The following is a 27,560-nucleotide window of genomic DNA, read 5'->3' on the forward strand; positions in this document are numbered from 1 at the left end:
AATTTTGAGGTTAGTTTCCATTCAGTTATAGAGAGCCACAGACATGATTATTATTATTTCCTGCTGGATAGTCATATTCAAAATATTAAAAAAATATATTTTTCTAAAAAAGTACTATGGCTGTATTTAAACGAATGTTTTAACTCCTACATAAAACAATATGAAGAAAGGTAAATGGGTTTTAGATTTTAAAATAAGATGTAACGGCTCGATGTAACGTCTTGGTAGAAGGTTAGCACTAGGGTTTCTCCAACGGGATCCCGGCTGTTTTTTAACCCGGGAAATTCTTCTCATCCCGAGAAATCCCGGAAATATCTTAAAATTTCACTTTTTTTCTTATTTTGTGTTAAAGTTGAGGAAATTTCGCAAATAGAAAGTATAATTATTAACCCATAAACTGTCAGAATACATTTGTATTTATTAATTTTAAGCCCGCTTATTAGTTTTTTAAATTTTTACTTGTTATGGCATGTCATAGATTGTCAATAATTCATATGTAGCCTATTTGTGACAGAACTCCGAAAAGTCTTTACTTGTCAGAACTTGTAATATCTGGAATAATTGTGCTAATGCTGTCTTAATTTTTAACCATGCCCAGTAGCTTCAATAACTGCGTAACGCCAGATTGTGCAAATTGGGCAAGGATACAAACGAGTACTTAGTGTGCAAGTGTGAAGTTTTTCTTCATAAATCTGATTATTAAAGTCAAACGAACTGCCGAATTATCGGACTATTAAAGCAGCCGAAATAGACAAATCAAGAATACTAGAGGACAAAAGAAATACTGTAACGCATTTCGAAAACAAACTAGAAATCTCACAGGCTACAGATGAAAACACACATAACATCTGTCTTCTCTTAAATGCATTGAAGACTATTCCGCCCACATCAATTGAATTGGAAAGGGCATTCTCGGCAGCAGGACTTTTCATTACTAAAATAAGAATCAGATAGAGTGATCGGAGTATTGACCATCTTTGCTTTTTAAAATCTTATTATAAAAATTTACAATAATATTTTGTATTGTGTTTTATTTAAAAAACGAAAATTACTTTCTAAGATAGAAGTTTGATCTAAGTTTATTTTTTTCTTTAAATTTTTAACTTAATTCAAAGGCATTTTTGTTGTAAGCAGTTTTCAACAAACTTTAATAATTTTTTTCTATTTGTGAAAATTTCTACGTAATTTAAAAGTAATTTTTAATACATATTTTACACAGCATTATTAATATTATTGTTTTGGAGGTTTAAATTACTTAAAAATGAAAAATAATTATGTCAATCGATTTTAAGATTTATTTTATATTCCGGGAATTTGCGTGATCCAGGGAAACGGTTCTTTTTTCCCTGGAAACCCTAGGACAAGCAAAAGACCAGAAAATGAGAAACCCTGGCTAGCACCAATGGTTTATCATTATTTAACAAATAGAAATTTTTTGAACTGCAATTTGAAAAAAATGTAGATTTATAAATTCCCATTGTCTGTCCTTAATCTCGAGAACGGAGTTAGATAGATGAAAGTCGGGATCAGATATGGAAAGCTTAGGGGCAGGAGGCCCCAATTAACTATATATATATATATATACGAACTTGACACTACTTCAATTCAAAAATTTTCCTCTGAAAGAAGTTAGATGACTGGCACGACTCTATTGGTAGTAGGAAAGTATGATGTACAGGGGCAAGACACTATTAATTTGAGGTAGAGAGCATATATTTTAAATTAGATAAATTAAAAATATGATTATAAACTGTAGCCCGGCATTGTGACGATGTCACAATAAAATAATTAATTGCTAGTTATTACTTAAATTTCTGAATATGACTGAAAATTTAAATGTTTATCCAGTGATAAATTGATATTGATGCCTAAATATAGTATTTAAATAAAAACAATACTTATAATATTTATGCAAAGTAAGATATATTTATAGGAAATTCTATAAATCGTCTAGAAATCCTAAATTTTTTCAATGTTTTGGGTTTCTTTCATTCGACCTTTATACCGAGTATTCTTCCAGTTTCAATGAAATTTGAGAAAATTGTTCACTGTAAAGTATATATTATTCTTTTAATAAAAATTTTTTTACACTAATCCATGAATTAAAGAAATGTGAAAGATTTTGTGTTCGATCACGAAATTCCACACTCGTGACTTCGACGGCAGAATAGTACCCTTGAAATTGATATTTCAATCGAAAATTTATCAATTTATATATGATTTGTTGCTTAAAAAGAATATCATATGACAAAAAATTTATATCAGTAGACTAGACTATATTAAATATTTTTATGTTAAAAGCAAACAGTTTTAAAATTTAAAAAGTCTATTAGCAATTTTTCATAATCTACATAAGATTGACTTGTTTGGCTTTTTCATAAAGTTTTATCAATTCTTACATTTATTCAAATACAAGAAACGATAAAATTCACTTTTTTAAAATAATATCTTTTGCTGCATGTTATTTGAAGAGGAAATAAAGCAATCAATACCATGAGAACAACAAAAAAGTTAGTTCGGCTACTTTTGCAAAATTGTGTAAAATAAAATGTCAAAAAGTTTGTAAATCCTTGTTTTCCAAGTTACTATATAATTATATTAATGCCAAATATTCAACAAAATCATAATGAATAGGTTTTATTGGACACATGTATGAGAACAAATTACATATTAAAAAGACATCATAAAAGATATGAACAAATCATGGATCACGTCCTCATCTTAAGTGGACGAAGCAAGAAGTGATTAACGATCAGATTTCGGAGATCACACAACCATATCTTAAAGCGATACTATATTTATTTGTTTTTATACTGTATGTCTCATTAAAGAGAAATTTTGAGCGCGGATATTCGCCTCATTTCAGCTAGACGTCTTATTGTATTTCTGTGAAGAAGTGAAAGTAATATGACTAGTAAATATATTCTATTTACTGGTTATTCAATAGAACAATAAAATTAATTATGTATAGGGACGGCTATAAGCGCTTAAGCCCTTTCCATTATTGACACACAAACATAAAAGAAAATAAAATTTATTTGTTCGAAATTCAAAACGTTCTTAACTAAAAACATTTATGATGGAAAATATGGTTTATCGGACCATCTGCAATACAATCGTCGTGCACGTGTTAATAAAAGGTCCTTATTAATTATTCAATTAACTTCCTTTGGGTTCTTCTGGATCTGCCACTGATGATTTAAGAGTGTAACCAGAGAGTATAAGAATGAAACCAATATGTCAGTTTTATGTGATAATGAATTTTAAGATTTCCATGTTGTAAGGTACATAGAATCCCTATGATATGAAAAAATGGAGAAAATCGAATACAGTACTATTAATAATCTTCTGAGTGATCTTGTTACTTCGGATAAAGGATCATTACGCAGCGATCTTGAAGGTGCTCTCTTAAGCAACTCGACTGTATTAAGGAAAAGAATTCCGTTCCCATTTATCTGTGCATTTACAAATAGGAATTGGATGGTCAAATAAAATTTTGAATTGAAAATTGAATATTGATCCATTCTAGCTCTCCATAAGTTATCATGAGTAATACAGAAAAGGATATCGGCATGGGCGTAGCCAGAGTTTTGTTATGGGGGGGCCTAGTGGAGGCCAACCTGACACAAAATTGAATTATTTCAAATTATTGTTCATTATTGGGCACCGAGCAAGCCGTTCACCTTTTTTTTTAGTATTCAAAACTTTTATTTTAGCTTTAGGTGTTTACAAATCGACTCAACACTTTTTTCGGCTGTGATTTCCTGGGGGGGCACCAGGTTCCCTGGGAGGGGCCGTGCCCACCCAGGCTCCCCCCTCGCTACGCCCATGGATATCGGTCCTTATCTCTTCCCTATGCCGGGATATCCCACTGTAGATCAGGTTCGGCCGTGGACGTTATGTCCGCGAATCTGTTATGGTCATCAAACGTTATTTGGGATTTCTTCATATATAAAAAATCGTTTTTATTACGATAGCTTTTCGTCTGTTATTCACACCGTGGAGTCATTTTGACCCTAGACACTTTTCACAGTCCTATAACACGGAAATGACTAATTTTCCAGATTTATCACTCTATGCATTTCCTTTTGTATCTTCAAAATACGTACTAACGTAAGGAGACTTACATTGCTGTATTAGTTTAGGATATTTTACTGTTTTTATACGTTTGGGATCATATACGTTATGTTGTTTGTTAGAAATAGGTATTAATTACGTATTAGATTAGAAAACTAGAAATCGGTATTTATTATTTGTATGATTCATTAGTTCTTGCAATGTGGGATTAATCTAATTGTAATTTAGTTCCGGTATGAATATTGTATGAGCTTTACACTTGATGAAAGGATTAAAATAATATTAAATATTGTCAGATACCCATTGCTCAAGAATATCTTACTATGGAATTAAAACTAATCAAATTCTAGCAGGTACAGCATAATAGAAAAAGGAATTAAAAGATAGATCAAGACGTCACCACCAATGTTTCAGAAATAAAGACAGCAAGACTAATAGCCAATGCAATAAATTAAATAACTATGTTTGAGATAACCACAGTAAAATCATCTGTAAAAGTTGTGAAAATAGTAAAATAACATGAATTATTTCAAAGATTAAAAACATGTTAAAATTTTGAAATTCACTAGAAAATTTAACAGTTTTGTGTCATTTAATAACTCTAACAATAATCAATTAATAAATGTGTTTTATGATTATAAATAGTTGTAAGTGAAATGTCAAAAGAAGACAATATCGATGTAAATTATCTTATGTGAAGATGTAAACAATAATCGGTATTTATTTGTATTGTGTCAAATTGACCCCATGGTATCAAAAATATACGTTTTTTAGGGTACCTTAACACGAATCAAACTATTTGAATCCGTTTGTTCGAAATTTCTGCATATTTTTATTTATTAATATTAATTAGCGGAATTGATGCACATTCCATTACCGCGTTGCAATGGAATGTGCAATAGTTTATAGCTTAATTTCGTAGTGATTGCAGTAATGTAAAATTGGAATTTGTGGAATTCCACTCGAAGAAGAATTTTGAAACAATATTATATTTAAAAAATTTAAATAATTTTTTAATATCATAGCTGTAATTAAATTTATATAAACTATTTTTGGTATTTAATATTAATTATTTTAGTGAATTAGCAGTTATAGAGTTATGCTAATTTCAAAACCTAATAATCTTTTTTTCATTTTAAATTATTTTATAATAATAAAATAACACGTGTTTTGAAGATGTTTATTATTTTTTCAAAAAAACCGATATTTTGATATTTACTTTTTAATGTTCGTCTGATAGTATGCGTAGTTTTCCATAAATTTATTTGACTTTTATTCGTAAAGAGTGAACATTTCTCAAATTTTGTTTTAAAGTTCTGCTTGTTATTTATGGAGCCTTAAAGAGGCAAAAAAGACCTCTAAGCAGAGTAAGCATCACAAATATGTGATTCCTTCTCTCTCCGAAAACAATAAAAGTAGATAAAACCATTAAAAATGTTTTCATCACTTAGGAAAAGAAATTTTAACATAAAATGATAAATTTTTGGAGTTTAGTTAGAGTCTAACTTAAATTTCATATGCTGATCACACAAACTATGAGAGAGAATGTTTAATATAATCTCTCGTGATTTCAAAATATGGTTCCGAATATGATTTCTGAATTCGACTGAAAAAATAAATTTTCAGGAAGGCATTTGTAAATTTACATTTTAAATTCGACTTTCATACTCTTTTATATCAGATTTAATTATACTTTAAGAAGTCGTCTTCTTAAAATTATTGGAATTTTCAGGAAAATGGTATTACGAAGACTATAGTTTTTAATTATCAGGTTCCATTATTAAATTATTATTATAGTATTGTTTGATCCTGAATCGATCCTCTTATTGTAAAAATATAACATTTTGACTCCTTTTATTCAAATTTTAATACTTTATATAAGGATATTTCGTGTAATTTATTAACTCAGTTACAAGTATAAACTGTATAAAATCAGAAACGAACGAGTGAACGAGTAGGCCTATAAGATTTCTTGATTTATTGTTTCATAGGTAAGAAATATCAGGTTTCATGTCTCATTAACTACTGAAATTTTACAATTACAAGTACTTCCTACTTGTTTCCATTAATAATTATGAAAATTAAAAAAATGATAAATATCCATTTTCTTAGAAAGAAGAAAAATTTGCATGTGTCACTGACAAAAGAATGTTTCTTACTTATTGCCAACAATACGGCTCAAAATTTAATAAATTGCCTTAGAATACTGAACAGCTCGTAATTATATTGCATGAGTAACGAGTGGAAAACTGTTTTATTTTGAGCTAGTTCCGTTCAATAATTTTCAAAAAATCAAAATGCGGAAACTTCACTCATTAGGATGTATGCCGACAACGTTATCGATCAAACAAAGCATTTATTATATAACTAGAGATCATGAAAAATTCATATTTAGAATACATAGTTAATTATTATAGGTTATACTATTATATTTTCAACTAAGTTATATATTATCGAAGATAATTTTCTAAATATTCACTGTTAAATTTATACCTAATTCACAATAACTATTCCTTTTTTACAATGTTATAATTGAATGAAATCCTAATGATAGTGATTTAAAGTCTTAAATCTAGCATAGAATAATGTGTGTTACATCAATCTCCGATGATAATTTGATAAATATCTTAATTATTTAGTTTTAGTTTTATAGATAATGAATCTAATTAAATGACAAAAGAAAAATGTTAATTTTCAAGTAAATGAATATATATATTTAAGATGCGTATATACATGATGATCCAAAATAAATTTATCGAGAAATTAATTTCTAATAACACGCAGCTGTTCCAAACCTACTTTAACAGTTTTTAAAATAACCTTAAAATATACCGCAGTTGACTGACTTTTGGACCTCTCTATAAGCTTATAAAAATATTTAATTAAAAAATTCTGCTATCATAAAGTAATTGTATAATTATTAATATATAACAATAAAATGGAAGCATTTTTTGTATTCACGAGCCAAAACTTATTATTTAAATTGATAATTTTAATTAACTGATCGTTATTTTCTATTAACTGACGACAAAATATCAATATAGTGACGTTAAGTACACAAAGATGTTAGGATACTTAATTAGTTCTGCATTACTTTGTATTGTTTAATTAATTAATTTAATAAGAAAAAAATTTACATTAAATGATAGATAAATACTATTTATAATATATTGTAAATATACATAATTCAAATACTATTTTTTAAAAATAATATGTATATTTTGAATGTTTGAATAGGCCTATTTAAAATTTAATTATTTAAAAATCTGTATTGTAAACAGCTTTATGGCTGGATTTATAAAGAATTATATCTATTTAAAGTTGATGTCTGAAAATTTCTCTGCATAAAATAAAGTATGCGATTTTATTATATTAAAGACAATTTTTAATTTGAAATTTAAATATTTTGATCTAATTAATGTGAGAATAATATAATGATTCACCCATTAATGTATACACTTAATGTACTTACATCGTTATATAAATACATTAATATACTTAATGTACTTACATCGTTATATAAATGTTCAGGAAAAGCTAACAAAGGAAAAAATAATACAGTAATTACAAATAACATGACTTTGTCTCTACTCGAGCAAACACATTTTATTGATAAGAGTTTTAGATCTTTTATTTGAGAACAGATTAAGCAGCATTAACCTATCATTCAAGTAAAGCATTTAACCATTAATATTTATAGTTGATCTAACGATATCCAATTTAGAAATATTCATAATTAACCAAATCTTAAATCTATTAGAGTCATTTGGCTGGAACGTTGTTTAGTTTACGTAGACTTATTGAATTTTTACTTCGATTGGTTCCTTAAATCGATTTTATACTTTTCGATCTAAGGTGGATTTAAAAATATCACGACTATTTATTCCATTTTCCAGAATATTATTTCCATTCAACTCTTTTTCAATTGAATGTTTTTTGTAAGAAAATATCAGTTAAAACTGATACTAACTAAATAATCTAAAAAAATCTGATTTAATATTTTAAGTGACGTATAATGCTGATAAGTGTGTGATAACGAAACTAAGCATTATTGCGACCTCTAATTGTTAGATAATTTTTGAAAATGATCTTTCGATAGTACCTTTCTACATTTTCGTAAACTACAGTATTTGGTTTGTTTGAAAAATAAAATAATGTATAGTGACGTAACAAACGAAGTCACTAATGCCCCTCAAAGTTCTAGTCCATGCAGACGTCATCATTAATTCTTCTACATTCGTAATATTTTTGTGTCACGTCTCGTTATTTTATTTTTCAAACAAATCAAATATCTTATATGAATATCTTGAAATGTATATCGCTTTAATGTTATAGAATCAGCCTTTCTTTAATCCACCGAATCAAAATAGAAATGTTAAAAAACAAGATTTTCTGGAGAAAAAATAGTTAAATCATTAAAATAGGATTACTTATTAATTTAAATAAATAACAAGTGAAACTGTTTTAATGGAGAAAAGATTTTAGGACAGTGGAAAAAGCGAGTGAAATACGTAATCTAAGCTTAATACAATAACCCCTCGTTATATCGCGCATGTGGGGAGATAAACCAAATAAGCAATATATCAGATGGTGCGATATAACCGATTTATCTATCCATTATCGGTTAAAGTGCTTTTATATTTAAAAGGCAACAAAATAACGTGATACATCCGAATGAGCAATACCACCAGGGGTTAATTTATTTTATTATATCACATTCTGATTTAATCATTTTATTCTTCATGCTTGATTAAATATTTATTTATATATTATGTATATATTAATATATATTAAACAACTAAGAAAAATTTTTTCAGTTAAAGGAAATAAACTCGGCATATATACAAGTTTATCGCTCCTCTATAAATATATATTGCATCCTGTAATAACTTATTGCAGATAAAAACAAAAAATCGCATCTAAAATAATACAGTAGAAGCCGTTCTTCCGGTTAAGTCTTAATGCTCTCCCTCTCCCCCCGCGGGGGAATTTCGAAAAATCCCTTCTTAGTGCGCGTTTCCATGACGTACCCTAACTGTGTACCAAATTTCACCACTTTATGTTCAGCGGTTTGCTCTGAGCGATGATGAATCAGTCAGTCAGTCAGTGAGGACAAGCAATTTTATATATTTAGATAAGTGTAATTTCCATGAATAAACAGGCCATAAATAAATCATGGATTATATAATATACTGATGTAGCAGTCTGATGTAGTCATCAGACTGCTATACATGGGCGTCCGCAGAAAATTTTCCAGGGTGGTAAAACTTGGTAACAAGTAATTATATGAATAAATTTTTATTTAATTTGAGGGGGGCTTTCTTCACAAGTAGATTATAAAATACATAAAGACAGAAAAGCTGTTCCATTGTAGAGGGTTAAGGTTACGTATCTCAATCACTTTTACGATTATAATTTGTAGAATTTTTTCTCGATCTCAGGGAGGAACAAATTCTGTTTTCTCCCCTCTGCGGAACGCTCAAGCTACTGTTGGGTAATTTGGGAAATCTTACTATATAGTATAACAAACCAAAATTTATTAAAAACAACTGGCGTACACAACTAGACAACATGCTGAAGCAGAATGAATTATACCTAAGGGTATTTTATGATGAATTATCTTGGATCATAAATGTTAATTTACTAGCAAACAACCATATTAACATATCTCTTGACTTTGAAAACAGTCTATAATCCATAAAGTCTACAACATTGTTCTACAATTTCCACCCAGCAACAGCAATCTTTTTACCAAACTCAATTTCAATCTTGAACAGTTCTATATTCAACTCCGGCCGAATTCCCTCTATATCATCTCTGGTGAATATCTCTGTCCACTCAAGAACCAGAAGAGTTTAATTTACATATTCTGCACGCATATAAGAACTATAAACGTAAGAATTAAACATGCTTTAATGAGATGAAAACGGAAAACGGAAAATGGTTTTCAGTTTTATTTTTCCGGCTGTTATACGTAACAAAAGGAAAGTGTCGCGATCACTCAAAAAATGGCCCCCAAGAGCATTTTTGTACTTAGGAGACCTTGAAACGTCGACAAATAAAAAAATAATTTTTTTCCCCTTCTATGTATGGATGTTAGTTTGTATTTGTGTGGAGAGCACGATTTTGTTCACCCACTTTGAAGCTTAATAACTCCTGTGCCTTTTGTCGAAATTTTCTAAAGTTTTGCAAGGAAGTTTGTGTATTAGGAGATTGATACTACTAAAATTTGGTGGTTAAAGGTTAAGGGGGAAAGCGGGAAAGGGGGTCATGTGTCATATCTCGAGTGGGGTCGGACTTAATGAAGATTTTACTCATTATTAGCATACACAATTTTCTCTTTTTAAAAGCCATCTGTACTTTCAAAATTAAAATGTTGCCATTTTATAATAATTAATGACTTAAAAAGTTTTTAAAATAAAATCTCATAACAGATGGCCCCACATGCAATTTTAAAGTTTGGCCAGAAAAGTTACGCAACTCATTGCTTGATTTTTTAAGTAATGCAAACACTATTATCATATATAGCATTGCACTTTTAGTCTTGGCTAATATGAATGGTGTGATTCTTATTATTATTATTGATAACATACAAGATGTAGACAAAAATATTGCATCAACCATGTGCGTTTAGAAATCTATAACATATAAAAGCTTCATGTTAAGTTATAATCTAACAGTAAATTCAGAAATATATTAACAAATTTCTGTCAACCGAGTTGTAAATAAATGAAGAAAGGTTTATTTATACGAAAATAAGGGTAAGATTTTAATTAATTAATAAAGTTTTAAGTATCTATTTGCATATTTAGAGATGAAATTTGCGTATCCGTTCATGTGTAACTGTTTATTGTATTCACCATATTTAATATATTTCAAAATCTTCGTAATCCATCACGTACGACATACTGGATGATGATAAAACAACATAACTTTAATAACTTTTGGTGTAGGCTACATAATAGAAACATGCTGTAAACGGTATATAAAAACTTAATTCAAAGTTTTATTGCATCTCGCACTGTTCTAAAAGCCATAACATCCAGTTAATCCTTTTTTCTTACTGTTGTCGTTTTCAATTGATTAAAGGATCTGAAAATAAAATTAATTGACAAAAAATTGATAATACTTTGAAAGATAATACAAAAAATTGATAATAATTGATAAATTGATAAAAAAATTGACATAAAATATTTATAAATTAAGCTTTTATGTTTACACTGTATTTAAAGTTTGATACAGTGCATTAAATTGTAGTGTATCAAGCGTAAATCCAAATTTATTTGAATTTAAAATTGCACAAGAACTTCATAATCACTCTGTATAGTCTATAATTATAAGTAGCTCATTAATGATCATAAATGATAACGTAACACAATTATTCTTTTGTATGATGATTAATTTAGATGTTTTATGATATATTTAAAGTAATTTTATACTTTCAGATCGTAAATACTCTGAATCAGCTTTACGAGCGACCTGATGTGGGCATTATCTAAGTAAAATATGCTGGTAACTATTACTTTTAATTGTCGTTGTTATGCAAATATTTTATGATGTCCTGAAAGTATTAATTTTTTAAATTGATAACAAATTCACTTTTAAAAGAAAAAGTTTTAAGATTTTTTAAAAAATTCGTTACCTCGTTTTTAGGAGTTCAAAAAATGACAATGCTTAAAGATAATTAGGCATAGTATAAAATGCTTCTTGTTTGAATAACATAATTAAGCGTATTATTTAAATATAATTTAGAGACTGTAAAGTTCGTATATATAGAGTGACCAAAATTCAGTTAACCGAGAGAAATGTTTTCTTAAGATTAAAAATGGTTAAAACAGGCTTGGAACAGCTGAATATTATTATTCTTGATTCAATCGCTTTCAGCGATGCAATTGGCAGTTAATGAAGATATACAGTATGTAGGAGAAACTCGATTATCCGAAACGGTTTAAAAAAAAAATTGTGTAGCGTTATACAGTACATGTCACACAGTATAATACGCAGAGACAAAACTCTATGTAACTGGAAATTGCTACGTCATCTGTCGATTATAGACTCGAAACTAGATCATACACTAGATGAACTAGATCATACATATACGTAACATTACATTAGATTTTGAGTGAATTAATTTACTTTTAAATACAGTAATTAAAGTTCATAAAATTAAATTACAATGCTTGATGTACCCAAAACACAAAAAAAAAACAAGTTTTTGGATTATCCGAAATTTCCTTTATCCTAAAGATCTTTGGTCCCATAATCGATTTTCCAGTATGTAGCAGGGGTTTCTCATTTCCCGGTATTTTGCTTGTCCCAAGATTTTAGGAAAAAATTGAACTATTTCCCTGTATTCTGGGAAATCCCGGGATAGAATTAACTATTTTTAAGATATAAAAAATATTCAATATTTTGAAATCAAATGATATAGTTATTTTTCATTTTTAAAGTAATTTAATACGTTCTGCAACCTCCAAAATCATATTAATAATGCTGTGTAAGATATATACTAAAAATTATCTTTGAATTACGTAAATTCTCACAAATAGAAATAATTTATTAAAGTTTGCTGGAAACTGCATACAAAAATAAAATGCTTTGAATTAAGTTGAAAATTAAAAAAAGAAAAAAAACTTAGATCAAACTTCTAACTTAAAGGGTAATTTTTGTTTTTTTTTTTTAAATGAAACATAATACAAAATATTGTAAATTTTTATAAGATTTTAAAAAGCAGAAATGGTCAATACTCCGATCACTATCTGCTTCTTATTTTAGTAATGAAAAGTCCTGCTACCGAGAATACCCTTTCCGATTCAATTGATGTGAATAGAATCGTATTTAATGCATTTAAGAGAAGACAGATGTTATGTGTTTTTTTACCGGTAGCCTGGAAGATTTCTAGTTCGTTTTCGAGATTGTAGTACTTTTTTTGCTCTCTAGTATTCTTGATTTGTCTACCTCGGCTGCTTTAATAGCGGAATCAAGCTTATATCTCGATAATTCGGCAATTCGTTTGGCTTTAATAATCAGGTTTATGAAGAAAAACTTCATACCTGCAGACTTCGTACTCGTTTGTATCCTTGCCCAATTTGTGTGCAAATTGCTTTCTGGCTTTACAATCTGGCGTTACGCAGTTATTGAAGCTACTGGGCATGGTTAAAAATTAATACAGCATTAGCACAATTATTCCAGATATTACAGATATTACAGATATTACAAGTACAGAATTTTCAGAGTCCTGCCACAAATAAGCTACATATTGATTACTGGCCATTTGTGACATTCCATAACGAGCAAAGATTTAAAAAACTAATAAGTAGGTTTAAAATTAATATACAAATGTATTCTGACAATTTACGGGTTAATTAGGCCTATACTTTCTATTTGCAATATTTCCTCAACCTTAACACAAAATAAGAAAAAAGTGAACTTTTAAGAAATTTGCGGGATTTCCTGGAATGAGAAGAATTTCCCAAGATATTTTCCTGGTTAAAAAACAACCAGGATCCCGTTTTAGAAACCCTAGTATATAGGCTACATACAATAAATATATACAACTCGTTTCACGAATCTTGGCCGGGTTATAAAAATACACAGTATCAGTGACTAATTCACTTACTTAGTGGACGGAATGGATTGTTTGACGACTCTGTGACAAGATTTCTGTGTTACTAAAAAAGGGGTTTTTAAAAATTCCAGAGCCGCAGCCGAGTACGGTGCATTGCCCAGTCAAAATATATCAAACGATCTGTATTTTGAAGTTGATATTGTACACACACAAACACAGTTTGTGTATGTGTTTGTGTTTGTCTTTAAGCTTTCTTTCTTTAAGCTAATCAAAAATTTATTAATGATATGTAAATTTCAATATAGATATTAAAATCTTGATACAGTACTTAGAAAAAAATGTAGCCTATTAATTAATAATTTAATGACTATTTAATTTTTCAATTTTATATTTTCCATATATTTTGTTGTCGTTTAATTTTCATTACAATTAAAAAACAACAGGTATTATATTTGTTTCTTCAAATTTATATAATACTAGCAGATGAGCCCGGCGTTGTTCGAACAAAAACGAGAGCAAAGATTAAGATCATTAGATTATAGACGATCTTACCCGTTTTCACCGAGGGCAAGAATTAGGTCCCGCTCCTCCGAGACTAATTAGAAAATTTTTAGATATCTGCTTACCACACTGGGATAACGATAATTAAGATTCACAGCAACCACTACCAGTGCGTAGTATCACTAAGTGATAAATAACAGACGTTTTCGTAACCCCTTCTGGGTTCTTCTTCTAGTTTACTAAATTCGAAAAATAAGTTGGATCTTCTCGAATCATTCATAAATATAAATTCGAACATAAAATCGAACATTAAGACTAAGAGTTCGAATAAATTTATATACTACAAGTTCAGACACGTGCACTGCGTATCTCACCGACCACGCGGCGCAGTCGCGTGGTTACCTACCTCGTATACGTACGCGTTTTGCCCCTCGCCACCCACTGACCCAAAAATATAACGCTTACCTAGACGATATCTTTTAATTTATATGAATGTTTAACGGAATAATATACAGCCAATGTCTACCCTGAAGGTCCATTCTAAATATCGGTGAAAGAATTTTTGAAATCGGATTAGTAGTTTCGGAGGTTACCTCCTATATCCAAACTTACAAACATTACCTCTTTATAATATTAGTATAGATTAAAGGCATGTTCCAAAAATAAGGTACAATCTTTTTGTAACAACTTAATAACAAATTATATTAAAAAATTAAATTATTCATTTGAAAGTAATCTACATCTAAGTTATATCAGCTACATCATATATCTATATCTAAGCTATATGAGCTACATCATGTTCACAATAAAAGCTTAATATTTTTAATATAAAATCCATAAATATGAAAAAATTGGAATTATTCAATTTGAGATTTGGAAGTTGACTCTGTCTCACCCAGAGGAGAGGTTATGTTTTGTTTTTACAGCATTAAAAATTATTCTCGAAAATATTAATTTTTATTCTTATCATTTTTTAAAAATTAAAAGCATATTTCCGAGTTATTAACTTGTAACACTTTACGTGAAACATCCTGTATGTGTGCATGTTTTTGTGTTTGTAGGTGTGTGATATATACAGGGTGTATCAGAATGATGTTTTAAAAATTTGGGGAATTGTAGAGGATGAAATTTTGAACGTTTTGATATAAAAAACCTATAGCCGGAAATAAGATATAAAGTTTCTACAGCACTTTGCACGTTCTATGTGGTCGGTATGCTGAACGAAACAGCAGAATACAGTATTTATGACAAGTTTTATTGATAAAACAGTAGAGTACAATTAATTAAACTGTACATCGAATCAGTGGCTGCACTACTTTATAGTAAATGTTCAATGTGACAACCACTAACTTCGTTATATAATGTGCAACGACGAACCACGTTTTGTCCTACCCTCTGTAAGATGCCACGCTTCCCTCTGATGGTATTAAATGCTGTAACGATGCGCTCCGTAAGCTTATGAACTGTTCCTACAGTGTTGCGTACAGAAAGGACTCACGTTGACTAGCTGTGTGTTTACAGCACAGCGCCAGTGGAAGCAAGGGGTGACCTGAAGGTCGACAAGCACTAAGTAGGCCTATATAACGTCCTGTACACAGGCTCAGTTAGACAACTGTAGTTGTGTGTTTACAGTCTTCCATCCGCAGCAATAAAATGACGTCATTGGACAGAAGGGTAGCTACCAAAGTAAAGGCCGGTCAAGCACTTCCTACCCCTGTAGACACTTTAGTTCAAATTTCCGGCTATAGGTTCCTTATATCAAAATGTTCAAAATTTCATCCTCTACAATCGCCCAAATTTTTAAAACGTCATTCTGATACACCCTGTATTAAAAATTAATTGTTTTCTATCTCTTTTCTAATATTGCTGTATTATAAAATTGAAAATTGACTTATATAAGGATAATATTAAGAACTTTGGCAAATTATGCATGGTAAGAATGCTATGTATATATTAATATAAATATAATGAAAATCAGTTTGAATATTTGACTTAAAATGTCAACAAGATATCATTTACTTCAGTTATTACAGTTATTTTCTTTTTTATGGCATTGAACTATGAATTTATTTTTCCTGTAGCTGCTACTTTATTTTATATAGATTAATAAACATTTTTTACCTTTATTTTATCTTTTTAATTTGACTGATCAATTTTTATTTAAGATTTCACAATACCAGTACCTGTATAAAATGAGAAACAAGATGTTTTTACTAGTAGGATATTACGGTACAGGTATTTCAAGTGATCCTGACCCATCATCTTTATATTTTGATGTTACAACTTTCAAGTAAAATCTATTATTATTGCGTACAGACAATGTAAGCCTATAAGAGTGTTTAATTAAACTTTTAGTTAGTGAAGTATTTATTCTAGCTGTAAAAATTATTTATTTAACAAATAATATTGTTTTCCAAAAATAATAGTAATAATAATAAACAGTTAAATCAGTCTGAAAATAATAGAGAAACGCTTAAATAGCTGTTTCGAATTGATTTCTAAAGCTTTTTCACTAGATTTTGAAGTTTGTCTTAACTACTGTAAAAATTATAATGGAAAAATCACAATACAATAACTCCAACAACAATAGAACAAATTTGTAAAATTATAATATACAGCTTTGTATACACCTGAGCAGATATTTATATTTTTAATAATATATAATTTTAATAGCAAACACGCATGCTTTTATACAATAAAATATTGCATTAGTTGACGTTTATTAATTAAAATTGTCTTTAATGATATGTTATGTATAAACATTTATTTTATTAATACTACTTAATAACGTGGCATAATTATGTAATCTATAATTTACTTTATAATTAATTTAAGCGAATTATAAACTCTAATTTGACATAAATTTATAATTAATATATAATTAATTCTAAATGCAGTATAATTACGAAATCTATAACAGATAATTATAAAATCTAACATTGAATTTAAAAAGTTATAAAAAAATATTTACGCGTTAATATTCTTAGAAATTTTTGTGATAATCGAAAAATTCATTATCTTAAAATTTACTATCATTCACTTGCCTGTATAAAGGTAAAACTGTGTTGAACTTTCTTTTGATTTTAGTTTTACTACCCCAGCTGTTATAAGTCTTATAACACAGTTTAAAGACTTATGTATGTATTAATATAAATATAATGAAAATCAGTTTGAATATTTGACTTAAAATGTCAACAAGATATCATTTACTTCAGTTATTACAGTTATTTTCTTTTTTATGGCATTGAACTATGAATTTATTTTATATAATATAAATATAATGAAAAAAGTTCATGTAAAAAGTATACATTTTAATAAGTAAGTTATGCATATTTTATGATTTTTCAATCTATTATTTTTCATAAGTTTCCTCTTCATAAAAATGGTCTAATTATGTGTCAACTTAATGAACAAAATTTCAGTATTGTAATCGAATTGACCCTCCAGGTTTTCCTTAGATAATATTACAGAATTTAAAAAGATTCTCGTTTATAAAATTTTTCAATACAAAAAGTATACATTTTAATAAGTAAGTTATGCATATTTTATGATTTTTCAATCTATTATTTTTCATAAGTTTCCTCTTCATAAAAATGGTCTAATTATGTGTCAACTTAATGAACAAAATTTCTTAAAGCAGAACGAAAACAGAACGTCGAGAATGACATTTCTTTACTAATTGAAAATGTCATTCTCGAGAATTACAAACTCACAAATATTTGAAAATGATATTTAATTTTTTTTTTCGATCTATTTATTTTTTAAACAAGTTTTAACAATTTTAATTACATTACAATTTCTACTTATCTACTTATACTAAATAATAATATTTCTGTCATATTTTAAAATATCTTTCATGATATTATGCAATTAATTTAAAATTTGTCAGTATAAATTAGCACTTTAGTACAGAGATAGGCTTAAACTTCACTTTTATATTTTCTTTTAGGCTATTTGTGCTTCTATAATGAGTTCGAGAGTTGAAGAATTGTAAATAGACTTAAAGGTAAGATAAACTTTAAGGGAAAGAGTAAGCATAATTGTCATTTGTAGAACGTAATAAAATAATAAAATAAATTTAATATCGTAATATCGTTTTCATGTAAACTTGAATTTAACTTCATATCAAACTTATGTAATTTGGAATAAAAAGAATTCATTATGGAAAGTCTTGAACGTTTTTATAACTGTTTTTAAGCGATTTAAGACTAAATTTTTTTATTATTGAATAAGTGATCTTCAATTTAAAATATAATATTTAAATATTATTTGAAAGGATTGTATTAAATCTGTACTATATATGATTATTTAGTTTTATTTAGTCCTTTAATGATATGAAAATGGTTCCTGTACTGTACAGCATATTGAATTATCGAATTAATATTTTTAGAAGCGTTAGTGAAAGCTAAGATAATTAATAATAATATCACTTTCTATGTTTTACATTCAGAAAACTTAGCTGTTCAAGTAATAAACCATAAAAAAATAAAAGGTTTGAAGCTATCTTACATTGGACTAAATAAGCATAAATTTAAATTTAATTAGTAAAGTTATAAAATAAAAAAACTAAATTAAAAAATAGGTGAATTTAATTACAAGACAACACAAATGGGGCACTTAATATTAAAATATTAATTTGTTTTAATGTTATATTTTCTCATTTATCCTAATACTCGTGTCTCGTATCTCAGTTTAAAAAAAAAAAAAAAACTGTATTATTTCTAATTTAAGACGCTTTTAAAAAGTTTTCATGAAATTTTGATGATAATTAAAGTAAATATAATTTAAAAGAATATATTAAAAAGTAACAACGATACTAATGTATTTAAAATATAACATAGTTGGCAGAAAATATAAATAGGAAATGCAATAAAATTTTCATTATATGTAGACTTAGAAAGTTATAAAACTATACTTTAAACTTAAGAGAAAAATTATCTCAAATTTATTCTCTTTGAAGAATGTTTCGAATTTAAGATGCACCACGACTTTTAAGATGGGATTTTTAGTAAATATGATAATTAGATTATAATTAGAAGTAAATCTACTTGAAAGAGTTAAAAAATAAAAGCGTTAATGATGTATTTAAAATAAAGTATAATTAACAAATATATATATATATATATGTAAATCAAGAAATACTATAAAATTTTCTTTAAGATAGAGACTTTTAATAATAACAAGGAGCACTTCCAGTTTAAGATGCACCCGGACTCTAAGGCCGAAAAATATATGAAAAAAATGTGTTACATTCGATGTAAATTTAATGTGGTACGTTTTATAGCGTAGAACAAACGTAATATGTCATGTGAAAAGACTTATAAAAATAAACTATAAAACTTTCTTAAAATTCAACTACATAATGTAATCGAGTTAGGAAAAAAAACTTGTTTAAAGTATTAATTATAGTTATACTTATCATATTAAGTCTGAAAATATTAGATTTAAAAAATTTTGAAAAATCTAACTTGAAATTGATTTTTCTAAATTAAAAAAAACTTGATTGCTTTTTAATAGCCTTAATGATTTAATATTAATGACTATGGTTTATCTAAGAGTAACTAAAATAAATGTCAGTTTTTTTAACATAATATAAATTTAGAAATTAAAAGTGAAAAATAAATGGAATAATACAAAACAAACTAGTACATGAAAAGTTTTGTTTATTATAATAAAGACCGTTTATGTGTGATTATTTGATTAATATAAACACAATATATATTTACACAATGTACGTAATTTTTTAGTAAAGCAATCATAAAAATCCAGCAACGAGTTGCTTAACTTTCCCGGCGAGATTTAAAATTTTGGTGGCGCCATCTCTTATGATATTTTATTTAAAATATTTTTTATATCGTTAATTATTAGTGTTGCAACAAATAGTATATTCGGCCTCAGGCGGAATACCGAATATTCGGACAGGAGCGTGGCCGAATAGCTGAATATTTGGCCAAACTATTCGGCTTGATTAACGCACGTACGAAAATTGGTGCGCAAAGCGCATTATGGCAAGGACCCGGCTCTCTATTGGCCCGCTGTCACTACGCTTCGTCAATCGCTTTAATTCTTGACAGTTGTAGCGGACAGACAAGAGCATCATGGCAGTATTGTATGTGATAAATGATATCAAATGTGGATAACAATGAAATGACCTACACGTGTAAATAACGGAAAAAGAACAGAGAAGGATTGCGAAGTGAAAATATGAAAATAAATATTAAATTGAGTTGATAACATAATCGAACAATTCGAGGCAGCTTATTCGCGCGAAATTCGCGGTTGTCAATGCCAAACAATTGTTGTGATAGGCTTCGGAACGGAAAGCTAAATGCTTGTAATGAAAGTCACTTAGCGTGCACGAGCGAAAGTCTGGGGCCGTTCGGGCTACCAAGCTGTCTCGAATCTGTGAAATCATAACTGTGACTTATACCGACGTCCTATCTGTCTCTTTTCTCCGTTATCACCAGGCTTTGAGTCACGTAATTATAAAATGGGAAATCCATGACGGAAAAGTGACGAATTGAAAGTATCCGGAGCGCGTATTATGATGTATGCATAGGCATACGTGGACTAAAGCGATAGAGGAAAGAGAAAGCGAAGAGCAAAGACGAGCGCTTAAAAAAAGGATAGACAGGATCAGACCCTCAGATGTGTGCAACGATTCTCGAACAAATAGGTGTGTGTGTGTGTGTGTGTGCTGATCTTTGTAATTATAAATTGTGAATACGTGTGACTAATATTATTTTCTTTTTTATTTTGTGCATGTTACCAGTTATAAATAAATATACAAACAACACTAACCCGATAGCATTAAATCTAAATACCAAAATGATTAATTTACTGAGTTTTTGTTATTTCTTACTTCTGTTTTTAGGTATTCGATATTCGACCGAATAGCGAAAAATAGGCCGAATACCGAATAGTAACCAAATATTTGTTACATCACTATTAATTGTTATAAAATGGCAAAAAGATTAATTTTAAGGGTAGGGATGGTTTTATAAAAAGAATTGTAAATGCTAATAACGAGTAAAATCGTCATTAAGTCCGACCCCACTCGAGATATGACGACGACCCCATTTTATCTCCACCCAGTCGACCTTTAACTATCAAAATTTGATCAACCCCCTAATACATAAACCTCCCTTCAAAATTTCAGAAATGTTCGACAAAAATCACAGGAGTTATTAAGCTTCAATGAGGATGAATAGTGCCATACACACACATCCATACATACAGAAAAACCCTCGAATATTTTTGTATTTCCAGACGTTTGAAATCCTCCCTGAGTCCAAAAATGTAAAAATCTTGCGGGTTATTTTTTGACCGATCACCATACTTTCCCTCTGTTATCCACAAGTTTCCAGAGAAAGTTTATGTATTTTTCCGTACTGTAGCGAGAGCCACCGTCGCGCCGCCATTAAGATACTGCAAGAACTACGGAACTGCAGAACTATAGAATGGAGAATATAATTAATTTTGAAATTACTAATAGAAATTCATTCGTAACTCCTACTTTGTTAGTAATTGTAAGGGTTTTTGTATATTAAATTATAGAATATTTTCAATCGTTTTTTTATACAAGTTTTAATTTTTTCTAATGTAAAAAAAAACGTGCTCATGCATGGTGAGAAAATTTCTTTTAAAATTGATAAAAATTTAAAGTAAAATTAAGAAAACCTAAATCTTATTTTTAATTTTTTTTCTAGAAAATAATTGGCAAAATTGGCTTCGGTAATTTTACTAATATTCCACTGCTATTATCTATCAGGAAATATTTATATCGCCGTTTAATTCATAAAGTAGTCCAAAATATTCACAGAATATCAAAGAATTAAGTCTAATGCAAAATTTGTATTTTTAATTTATTTTCATCAATTAGTACTATAAAATCGTGGAATAATGACATGAGAGAATACCTTTGGAATATCCAGCTATATTTGAATATCTTATTAAAAGTAAAGCCTACGATTACCAAGAAATGCTTATTTATAGGAGTCTTGACAGCCCATTAGTGGCCAAGCGGTTCCGTTCCCTGACACTGGGAGTTCGGTTGCATCTTGCTCGGACGGGCTGGCCACGTCTTTAAAGCCTGAATATGGGCCAGTTACCCTTAAAAGACCTCCCAGAAGGCATTATTTTCCACTGCTCAAATTATTTTCAAACTAATTTTATAAAAAAATGTCTTATTTACCAATCAATTCTGGTATTTAAGTAGAAGCAATGTTTATTTGTCTTTCCGCTCATTTTTTGAAATATCTTAATTGGTTTTGAGTCGTTTATTTATAATAATTGTAACTAAAGATTATTTTTTCTTAACATTGATTTGTATATTGGATGTTTATTATTTATCCAGGCCAAAATAAATGTTTCCAGCATTGCACGAATATATGCATATGATGCATTAGTTCTACTGCGATGTTTAGAGAAATACAAATGACTTCATTTATTTTACTCTAGAAAAATGTAAATTTTTAAAAAATATAAGAACAAGATGCGAATTTGACAAATCATGTTGCGACATACTATGTCGATGTCCTTACAAAAGAGCATAGTTTGATAATTATTATCAAACCATGCTCTTTTGTAAGGACATCGAAATAGTATAATCATTTCACAGTAATATTCATGAATATAAGCTATCGACGCAGTAATATACAATAATTGTATAGTTTTTGCATTGGTAGCTTATACTCATAAATGTTACCGTGGAATGATTATACTGTATGTGGAAACAAGACGAAATACAGGAGAAGCAGCGCTTTCCAGTCGCACCAACGATTCTAATCGTATTACACTGCTTGAAACAAACCTGTAGCCTTTTAGGATCATGGTCCAGTTCCCCTTCATCTTCACGACATCGCAGTTTTGGCATACTTCTACATACGAGCAAACGTGAAGAGGAAGACAATAGGGCTTGCAGCACTTACAAAGATATCCGAATTTTACATCACCATGACATGCATCCATTCAAATTATCTGTAACTGGCACAACATGCAAGGGATAACAGACGCGATTTGACTAGAGTAATATCATGTAAAATTTGTGCCGGAACGAAGTAGAATTTTTCGGGCAAATTTTATGGACTGACTAGGCACTTTTTCCAAACTTTGCACCGTTGAGCTTGCTCATTATATACACGAAATAGATGACATTAGGAACGTTTTATATTGAACGTTTGGAATAGCTTCTGGAGTGAGTTAAGTTCTTAGTTCTATATTCATCGAAATTGGTGTTAGTGATCGCTATCTTAATTAATATTCTATACATAACGGTGGACGAATGAGTCGATGACCAGTAGTGGATCATGCACTTGGTGGTCCCAATTTGCACAATCTGGTTTTGAGGCTTCCTTGTTCTAAACATTAAGTAATGCTATCAAATGAATTTATAACTTAATAGAAAGATCCAGCAACGAGTTGCGTAACTTTTCCGGCGATAAAATTTTGTGTAGCGCCATCTGTTATAAGATTTTATTTTTAAAAATATTTATATTATTAACTATTATAAAATGGCAATAAAACCTCCTTAATTTTGAGGTTAGAAATGAGTTTACAAAAATTGTAAATGATAATAACGAGTAAAATCTTCATTAAGTCCGATCTCACTCGAGATAAGACACATGATCCTCTTCTATCTTCCCACTCTCTCAACTTTTAACCACCATTACAAGGAGATTTGTGTATTAGGGAATTGGTGCTATTAAAATAATTTAATAGCACCAATCCCCTAATACACAAATCTCTCTGCAAAATTTCAGAAATTTTCGATAAGAGACACAGGTTTATATGCGGCAACGCGACACATGGGTGATCTGTCGAGGAGGTGCTTCCCCAAAGGACTATCTAAAAGAAACTGGTCCCCATTTAGGGTTGCAAACGTGAAGAAACCCAGAAAACTGAACATGGTCAACCTGTCGGCGAGGCGCGAACCCACGACCAACTACCAGTGTTCAATCCATTCGGCTGCTGGTGTGCGCTAAAATTACTAGGCGTTAGTAAGCTTCAAATTGAGTGAATAAAATTGTGCGACCCATGCACCCATACATACATACAAACATTTATACATACAAAAAACCGCCAATGTTTTAAATTTTTCGACGTTTCGAGGTTCCCTGAGTTTAAAAATGTAAAATTCTTGGGGAATCATTTTTTGATCGATTGCCCTGTTTTTCTCTTTGTTATATATAAGAACTGGGAAATTAAAATACTGATTATTCAATTTTAATATTGATGGTATGATTCTAATAATCGACTAAATTGTAATGAATTTTACTGTTTGAATGGGTCCTTGTTGTTGATTGTAATAACAAGTAATCACAATAAAGCATTTACTACTCCTTTGACGACAAATTGTCTTGATGAAGATGATATCTCTGCCTGAGGTTCGCAGAATGCTTTTTCAAGCTGCTAACTTTCGAAGATCCTAAACGCGCGCTTCTTGCGCCTGTGCGATGATTCGACGCTCTCGAAAACTTGCCGTTGGAGCAACTGCGGTAGGTTTGGTTTTAGCAGGTGACGCACTAGGTCATTCCCGGGCAAACGTGTGTCAGTTTCAGAAAGCAGTTAGACAACCGATTGATAGGACATCGCACTCTTGTTCCATGGTCATCACGTTCCCTAGATTTGATTTCGCTGAATTTTTCCTATGGAGTAATCTAAAAACATTAGTTTATAACGCGTAACCAACAGTGTTTCGTGGTGCTGAAGAACTGCAGAGGCAAATACAAGAGGCTTTTGGTAACAGTGATGCCAGGTATACTGTGCCACTCAACGCTACATTCAACTATCTTTCTATACCTTTGTATTACTGCTGAAGGCGGTCTCTTTAAAATTAGAAAAATAAAGCTTTTTAAAAATTAATTTATACAATGTTGATTTTAATTGTTTACAGTAAAAGATTCTTCATACGTTACGCTAAATTTTCTCAAAGCGATTATTTTCTGTTACTCTTCCGTTCGGGAAAAGTGGGAAAATTTACCTATTGCCTTGATACTATAGCGCAATTTACACTTGTTTCTTTTTGAATGAATGAATTTATTTTACTGTAAACATTGCTTTGGAACTAATGCATTATATGCGTATACAGTCCTTCCAACAACAATAGAACATACAGTGATTGCCTAGAAACTCTTTATTATTTTGATGTAATTTTGATAAAATTTTTAGTACGTTTGATAAAATATCAACTATTATTGCTTAAGTTTGAAGAAAATCATTAATAAACAAAAGAGATACTATAATCAAAAATAGGATTTCCAACATTAATAGAACATATACTGATTGGAATTAATTACAAAATAGTAATGATTTGAATCCATGAATTTTGCATAAAATACGATCAGCAAGTGGAAAAAAAGTTTAATAAATTGCATAGTACCTTACAATTAAAAATGGGACGTGGGAAGGACCTAACTGTAGAGAAGATCAAAATTGATGTATTTCACCAGGAAAGGAGAAAAGTAACTTGGATTGTTAAAAGTTTGGGAAGACTTTATTCAACAATCTCAAAGTATCTCAATAATAAGGAGCAACAAACAGGATAACGAAACAGTGGGCGCAAGAATTCAACAACACCTAGAGAACGACGTGCAATTGTTCGACGAACACTGAAAGGAAACACATCTGTTCAAAAACTCAAAAATGAATTGAAGCTCAGCTGCAGTACGCAATGTTTTGAGATCAACAGACAATGTTTCTTTCATCAAAATGAAGATAGGCAAGGAGAAACACAACTTCGATTACAGTTTACCAGAAACAACTTTGAAAGAGAGGAAGGATGGCGACATTAATTTTCTTGGATGAGAAAAAGTGGAATCTCGACGGATCTGATGGTTTTAAGTAATATTGGGCCGACAAAAGACTAGATCAAAAGCAGTACTCAAAGAGAGTAACTGGTGTTGGTACACTCGTGACTTGGGCGGGTATTGGATAGAATGGAAAGATAGATCTAGTATTTATTGAACGCCGAAACAACTCAAATTTATCAGGAGATTGTCTGGAGGCAGCTCCAAATTTATGGACAGAAAATTACTGGACAGGACTTTGAATTCATGCAGGATAATCGGGAGCGGATGTAGGTTTCTCGGGGCCTAGGGCTTATTGAAATCCAATGGGCCTCATTTTTTGTTAGATTAAGAATCTTTAAATTGGTATTTAAAATTCATTTTTAATAACATCAAAATCAGAGTTGAAATATATTTATTTATGAAATGTTGTTGAATGACAAACTTTATCAGAAAAAGTATTAATAGTTTATGATAATAATTCAATTTTTGTGTGCCCTTGGCATTTGGGGGCCCAGGGTTTAAGCCCTATTAATCCCTATGTAGCTCCACTCCTGAGGATAATGCAAGCTTCCTTGTATCAAAATCAACGTTATCCTTTTTTCAAAGCAAGAACATCCGACTTTTGGACTGGCCACCCCTCAGTGCAGATTTAAACCCAATTGAAAATCTTTGGGGTGACTTGGTTTTCCAAATGTATAGCAGAGGAAAGCAATACAAAACCGTCACTGAACTAAAGACTGCTCTCATTGAGGCATGGGAAAATATTCCACAGGAATAACTGCAATCTTTCATTAATTCAATGTCTAATTGTATTTTTCAGCTTGTTTCCAAAAATGGTAGCAAAATCAGCTACTAATTTTAACTTGATGATATCATAAGTCAAGATGCTCTATTAATGTTGGACATTCTGTTTTTGCTAACAGTAACTCTTTTGTTTATTAATCATTTTTATCCAAACTTGCAATAATTGTTGGTATTTTACTATAAAATGTACTAGAAAATGTCATTAAAGTTACATGAAAATAACAGTTTCCAGGCAATCACTGTATGTTCTATTATTGTTGGAAGGATGTACAGGTATACCTCGCCTTACGTCAGTAATTGGTTCCAGGAAAACGACTTAAGTCGANATTTTTACAAGGTGCCCGCAAAGTCGTGCATTAAGGCTGAATGGCAAGATCTCCGGGGAATATTCATTTAATTTTACCTATACTTCTATTCATGGTTATACTTTTATTCATTTATATTTGGTTTCAAAATTTATTTTATCTCATATATCTGACTATTTAATTAAATTAAAAGGAAACCTAAGAATAAAGTGCCTAGAATTAAATTAAAAGATGACGATAACGAATGACCGGCAATTAGTATTAAAAATGAGTAGTACATATCATTTATATTCACATTAGCATATTTTTATCATTATTATTTCCTGATTTAGTACTAAATTTAAGAATTTGATTGTAGTTATTAAGTTCATAATTAAGATTCTAGTATCTTTTGCTCTAGATAATATAATCACAAGATAAAAATGAAATAAAATACTGTTAAAATTTTAGTAAATTTACATATTCCTCTTACCTGTGTACTATTATAAATACTTATGCATTAAAATTTCAGTACAA

At 29.6% G+C, this 27,560-nt stretch overlaps 1 protein-coding gene and 1 long non-coding RNA gene across 2 annotated transcripts in view; one reads left to right on the forward strand and one right to left on the reverse strand.

Annotated features, from left to right (window-relative positions):
- The window catches only part of LOC111624512, a 215,903-nt gene extending 201,616 nt beyond the window's left edge, over positions 1-14,287 (reverse strand). The window contains exon 1 of the mRNA XM_023367367.1: positions 14,272-14,287. The gene's annotated coding sequence lies outside the window, so the exon portion shown is untranslated. The remainder of the gene's footprint in view (positions 1-14,271) is intronic.
- Positions 1-27,560, forward strand: part of LOC111624516 — a 44,682-nt gene that overhangs the window by 8,624 nt on the left and 8,498 nt on the right. The window contains exons 2-4 of the long non-coding RNA XR_002756587.1: positions 11,523-11,589; positions 16,312-16,467; positions 18,096-18,152. This is a non-coding gene — a long non-coding RNA (uncharacterized LOC111624516). The remainder of the gene's footprint in view (positions 1-11,522; positions 11,590-16,311; positions 16,468-18,095; positions 18,153-27,560) is intronic.

The sequence above is a fragment of the Centruroides sculpturatus genome, unplaced genomic scaffold (assembly GCF_000671375.1).
Source record: "Centruroides sculpturatus isolate CEXI.00-Female unplaced genomic scaffold, Cexi_2.0 scaffold256, whole genome shotgun sequence".
Lineage (NCBI taxonomy): Eukaryota > Metazoa > Arthropoda > Arachnida > Scorpiones > Buthidae > Centruroides > Centruroides sculpturatus.